The following is a 6,211-nucleotide window of genomic DNA, read 5'->3' as shown; positions in this document are numbered from 1 at the left end:
TTCCTGTACTTTGTAAATGTGATGAGGGTTTCTGCCCCTACCACCCTTTCAGGCAGTGAGTTCCAGACCCCCACCACCCTCTGGGTGAACAAAGTTCTCCTCAACTCCCCTCCAATCCTTCTACCAAATACTTTAAATCTATGCCCCCTGGTTATTGGCCCCACTGCCAAGGGAAATAGTTCTTTCCTACCCTCATCGACCCTCCTTGTTCCCTGCTCCAAAAATTCAATCAAGTTAGTCAGGCACGACCTTCCCTAAACAAATCCACACTGACTGTCCCTGATTAATCCGTGCCTTTAATCCTGTCCCTCAGAATTTTTTCCAGTAGTTTGCCCACCACTGAGGTTAGATTGACTGGTCTGTAACCACTCGGTCTATCCCTTTCTCCCTTTTTTTTTAAACAAGGTTACCACGTTAGCAGTCCTCCAGTCCTCCGGCACCACACCCGTAGCCAGAGAGGATTGGAAAATGATGGTCAGAGCCTCTGCTATTTCCTCCCTTGCTTCTCTTAACAGCCCGGGGTGCATTTCATCTGAGCCTGGCGATTTATCTACTTTCAAGGGTACTAAACCCCTTGGATGAGCGATAGCAAGCAAAACTCCTGGGGTGACGCAGAAAGGGCAACATTTTGGGCTGACCAGAGATTATACCATTCAGATAGATGGGGACATAAAGATGTTCTCTTTTCCCCCCCCCCCCCTCCCTTCACCCATCCTCCTGATACCGTGTTGATGTCACTGTGCCACCAGTAGGCTGGGGCTTGCCTGGAACACGTCGCCACGAGACTGACACTGCCAATAAGAGCATAAGTATTAAGAGCAGGAGTCGGCCATTCGGCCCCTCGAGCCTGCTCCGCCATTCAATAAGGTCATGGCTAATCATCGACCTCAACTCCACTTTCCTGCACTATCCCCATATCCCTTGATTCCAAAAATCTATCGATCTCTGTCTTGAATATACTCAACGACTGAGCCTCCACAGCCCTCTGGGCTAGAGAATTCCAAAGATTCACCACCCTCCTGAGTGAAGAAATTTCTCCTCATCTCAGTCCTAAATGGCCGACCCCTTATCCTGAGACTGTGACCCCTGGTTCTAGACTCTCCAGCCAGGGGGAAACAGCTTCCCGTCATCTACCCTGTCAATCCCCCTCAGAATCTTACAGGTTTCGATGAGATCACCTCTCATTTTTCTAAACTCCAGAGAGTATCGGTCCAATCTCTCCTCCTGTTCTTTCTCTGGTCATTTAAAAAAAAAAAACCTTTCCAGGTTGTTGGCTTGATGCAGTGGTGGGTAAGGATGCCAATTGGATCAGTTGCGACTATTAAAAACTGCTGCCCCGTAGTTTTAATGGAGCCTGCTTCATTGGCTATATGGATGCTGGAATAGCCTGGTTGCCAAGCAGCGTCCCGTTACACTCGGTTACTGTCTGCTATCTCAGCCCAGCTAATGCCACAATGGGACAGGCTCAGAGGGCTGGAGGATCAGCAGGTATCGGCACGGTGGGCTGAATGGCGTCCTTCTGTGCCATAGCATTCTATGATGGGTCTGGGGTGAAGGGGAGGCGGGCCATATCTTGAGTAGCCTGGGCCCAGCGAAGTGGGGGTGTTGGGGAATCGAGCAGGTTCGCACAGGCCTGCTGGCTTTGGCCACCGAGAAGGAATGGAGTGTCTTCAGGGGCAAGGTTCGGTGGTGTTGCTTCACCCGAATCGGGACGGCCCCCCCCTCGCTACCCGTCCCCGTGTTGCGCTGGATTCACGCTTTAGAGCGATCGCTTAGGCCAGCGTTTAATGGCGGGAAACGCGGGCTCACGCCTGTTGCGAGCGTGTAAACCGCCCGTCCTACCGGAGCTGTGCAACTGGTGTCGAATGGGAGGAGGGGGTTGGCGCGGAAGCTGGTGAAGTCCATCCGGTGGAGTCCGTGTGACCATGTGGTGCGCATGCCCGTTTTTGAGGCCGAACAGACCAAATTAATTTGTCTAACGATGCTGCAGATATGGCAGCTGGAACTGGGGTCCCCGTCCCTGTCCATCACCTACCGTACTATCCGCAGTTTGATTTTAATAGCTGAATTTTTAATGCTTCCTCCTCCACTCTCCTGGACTGAGTAATGCAGTACCTCTCTGTCTCCGCCCCCCCCCCCACCCCCCATTCGTAGAATAATAGAAAATTATGGCACAGAAAGAGGCCATTCGGACCATCGTGTCCGTGCCGGCCGACAAGGAGCTATCCAGCCTAATCCCACTTTCCAACTCGGTCCGTAGCCCTGTCGGTTACGGCACTTCAAGTGCATATCCAATTACAGGATACTTTTTTTTTTATCCGGCACGGACGGGACCGACGTGGTGCCGGTTCATCAACAATTCCGGATAACCGAACGCTATAGTAAAAGATACGGAAGCAACAAACCCTGTTGCTTAGCAACAGCTTCAGAACAATGGCCACAAGTTCCAAGCGTCTCTGTAGCTTAGCAACAGCTGCAGCCACACCCTTGCACAGCAACAGATGGAGGAAGGCAAGTAATAAAAGTTACCTGAACCTACTCCTGAATTTTGCCGGTTAACCGAGATTTACGATTATTTAGGTGCCGGTAAATCGAAAGTTTCTTGTACTTTTTAAACTGCGACAAGGGTTTCTGCCTCTCCCACCCTTTCAGGCAGTGAGTTCCAGACCCCCACCACCCTCTGGGTGGAAAAAAGTTCTCCTCAACTCCCCTCTAATCCTTCCACCAATTACTTTAAATCTATGCCCCCTGCAATGACTTAGGCACTTTGTTTCAACTTATTCTTTTGTTAATTAGATAGATTTTTTTTGTTCCTTACTTTCTCTGTTAATTCTTGTTATGCCGCCATAGACTGCACCCGGCACTGCCGAGAGGGGTCGGGAGCGGTTGCCAGGCGTGGCTCCGTTCTCTTTCCACCCTCCCATACCAGCCCTTGAGAAGCCACCGCCAAAAGCCTCTGATCATCAGATCCTCTGATGGGTGCAGCTCCCGGCACAGTGCGGCACTTGTGTAGGGTTTGGTGCAGCCTTGTTATTTGCAGACGCCAATGTTTCCTTCGGTCTCGCCTGTTGCGGTGTCCTTTTTGTGAAGAAGGAAAGATTGAGGCTATTTCTGGGGCGCCTTTTGGGGACGTGGATGGGTAGGGGCTTGTGCCCACTCGGTTGACCTAGATGACTGGCGGTCCAACTGGGATCCTAACCCAAGGGCTCTTTTTTTTTTTTTTAATCCCAAATCGGTCACCATTGCTGCTTAGGTGACGAGAGATTCTGTGTGTCTGATGTTTGGCTCAGTCGCGTTGGGAGCGTTTCAGTCACGAACCCCTCTGCTGCACCCAAGCTGGTTAGCGAGCCGCACGGATCAGTAAAGGGTCGAGGTGGCACCCCCCCCCCCCTCCCCATATGTTGTTGCGTTGTCCGATCTCAACAGACCCTGCTGTAGTGAAGACTAGAAGGCGGAGAAAAATCAACCAGGGCCTCCCCGTCCCCGATTTGAGCGGACGGGCAGGACATCAAGGCTGAACTGTGGCACTGCCCACTTCCCCATCCGCCGACGAATAATGGCCGCAGGGGAAGAGAGAGGGTGATCTCGTGCGCGCGTGACCTCGCTGCACCGCAAAAGTCTGGAGGAGGAGAGGAGATTTGGTGATGTGATGGATGGTGAAACCAAGAAAATGGCCTCTATGAGGTGTGTACAAGTGCTCCACAGTGCCCTCGGAGTGCTGTGGTTGTTGGGAGTAGGGTTTGTGTGTGTGTGTGGCGGGGACGGTAGGGTAGGGTGGGGTTGGGTTGAGGGAAAGTGTTGTGTGGGTGGGGGGTGGGGTGGGGGTGGGGGCTTGGGGTGGAGAGGCAGCAGCATTGTAACCAGGGGGTGGGAAAAGGGTGAAAATGTAATTATTTCTTGTACAGTTGCTGTTATATCTGCTCTAGCACTAACCTGATTAATAATTCAGCCCCCTTAACCGAACTACCAGTGTTTGGTCCAATTGACACTTGAACTAGATCGTAGCAGTTTTGTAAAGAAAGTATATAAAATCATTAAATGAGATGCTGCTTTTTCTACTAAAGAGTCACATGATTTTGTATTTTTGTATTGCAACTTTATTGTGCAGTGATGTTTTCTATTACTAATTGTTGTACGTAATGTTAAACATGGACATGTGACTCTGTAGATATCTAGTAGATACCTCAGTTGTTTTTCAATTTTAAAATCTTATTTTTTTTCTCTAAAATAAGTATATTTCGGTTCTGCAAAGACTGACAGATAATTTATCTTTTAGTTTAGTTGGGAGATAACATATGATATATAAATATATATATATAAATATATATATAAAAAAACAGTATGCACACTGTAAAATTAAAAATGTACGAGGTCCTGAGGTGAAATGTTTGACAATGAGAATTTGCCAAATAAACGCTTGATTTACGTGAGAAAGTCCCTTCAGTGTGTTTTTTTTAATTGTACGTGTTTGTGTTCATAGAGTCATAGAAATTTACAGCACGGAAGGAGACTGTTCGGCCCGTCGTGTCTGTGCCGGCCGACAGAGCTCTCCGACCTGATCCCACTTTTCCAGCTCTTGGTCCCTAGCCCTTTGTAGGTTAAGGCACTTTCCAAGTACTTTTTTAAAATGCAATGAGGGTTTCTGCCTTGACCACCCTTTCAGGCAGTGAGTTCCAGACCCCCACCGCCCTCAGGGTGAAAAAAGTTCTCCTCCGCTCCGCTTGAATTCTTCTACCAATTACTTTGAATCTATGCTCCCTGGTCATTGACTTCTCCGCTCCAATCCCTTGTGGCTCAAGCCCTTCAGGGCAAGTTCAAGGTTGGCCGAGTTACATAGAAACATAGAAGATAGGAGCAGGAGTAGGCCATTCGGCCCCTCGAGCCCGCTCCGCCATTCACTGAGATCATGGCTGATCATCCAAATTCAGTACCCTGTCCCTGCTTTCTCCCCATATCCCTTGATCCCTTTAGCCTCAAGAAATATATCCAACTCCTTCTTGAATATATTTAATGAATTGGCCTCAACTGCCCTGTGTGGTAGAGAATTCCACAGGTTCACCACTCTCTGGGTGAAGAAATTCCTCCTCGTCTCTGTCCTAAATGGCTTACCCCTTATCTTTAGACTGTGACCCCTGGTTCTGGACTCCCCCGCCATTGGGAACATCCTTCCTGCATCTAGTCTGTCTAGTCCTGTTAGAATTTAATAAGTTTCAATGAGATCCCCTCTCATTCTTCTAAACTCTAGCGAATCTAAGTCTAATCGACCCAATCTCTCCTCATACGTCATTCCTGCCATCCCAGGTATCAGTCTGGTGAATCTTCGCTGCACTCCCTCCATGGCAAGAACATCCTTCCTCAGATAAGGCGACCAAAACTGCACACAATTGTAGAGATTGGACGAATTGGTGGGTTTAAAAAGGCACCTTATCCGTGACCCGTTTACATGTGTTTGATTTGTACAGGTTGTCGTGGAGCAGCCAGGTACGGGATCTTTCAGGTCCTGCTGACGTTCTCTTTCTGCAAGGACCCGTCAGAAGTGGCCGTGACGCTAGTGCCTGGGGTCTTGGATCATTTAAGTTGGGGAGTGGTGGGGGGGGTGGAAAAGGAAGAGACAGAATACAAAAAAAATCAAAGAGGTAACAAAATGCCTTTGTTGCCTCCAGACTCGACTATTCCAGTGCTCTCCTGGACAGCCTCTTGCCATAAGCTGGTGCTCATTCCAAAATATCTGCTGCCCCGTGTCCTAACTTGAGTTGTGAAATGCACCCAGGTTCAATGCCCAGGTTGGACCTATGGTTCCGAAAGCTCGCCACCGCTGGGGGTTTTGCTCACCTCATGTCTGGGTCTGTTGTAGACTCGATGGGGGCGATTTTTGCCAGCCCTATGGAGGTGGGACTGCTGGGGAAAATGGCAGAATCTAGGGGTGGGGTACCAAACCCGCTCCCAACCTGCCTCCGTGCCCCCTTCCCAGGAGGCAGGTACCCGCACCGGGTCCCGTCTCCTCGAGGCAGGAAGGGGGATTAGTGCCAATTAGCTGCCTGTTAACAGGCAGTGTTTTGACTAATCCCTATTTTGAGCCCGGAAGTGTGGGCTTCCCGACGGCTCCGAACCTCGCCAGGGTCAGCAAGACGAGCGTCGGTCTGCGGGGATCGGAGGAGCCGAGATGTCCGGTGTGCAGGTGAGTAATGGGTGCATGTGTGCAGAGGTAAGT

The 6,211-nt window shown here is 49.9% G+C and overlaps 1 protein-coding gene across 4 annotated transcripts in view; it reads left to right on the top strand.

Annotated features, from left to right (window-relative positions):
• The window catches only part of LOC147097916 (cytoplasmic polyadenylation element-binding protein 3-like), a 66,980-nt gene extending 62,546 nt beyond the window's left edge, over positions 1-4,434 (top strand). For all 4 annotated transcript variants that reach the window (XM_085970985.1, XM_085970984.1, XM_085970986.1 and 1 more), the window contains one exon: positions 1-4,434. This exon is cut by the window's left edge and continues 3,604 nt beyond it. The gene's annotated coding sequence lies outside the window, so the exon portion shown is untranslated.
• The last annotated feature ends 1,777 nt before the right edge of the window (positions 4,435-6,211 follow it).

Source organism: Somniosus microcephalus, chromosome 30 (assembly GCF_052327205.1).
Source record: "Somniosus microcephalus isolate GS21.2 chromosome 30, FLI_Smic_1.0, whole genome shotgun sequence".
Lineage (NCBI taxonomy): Eukaryota > Metazoa > Chordata > Chondrichthyes > Squaliformes > Somniosidae > Somniosus > Somniosus microcephalus.
This window is presented reverse-complemented; position numbering and strand designations above follow the sequence as displayed.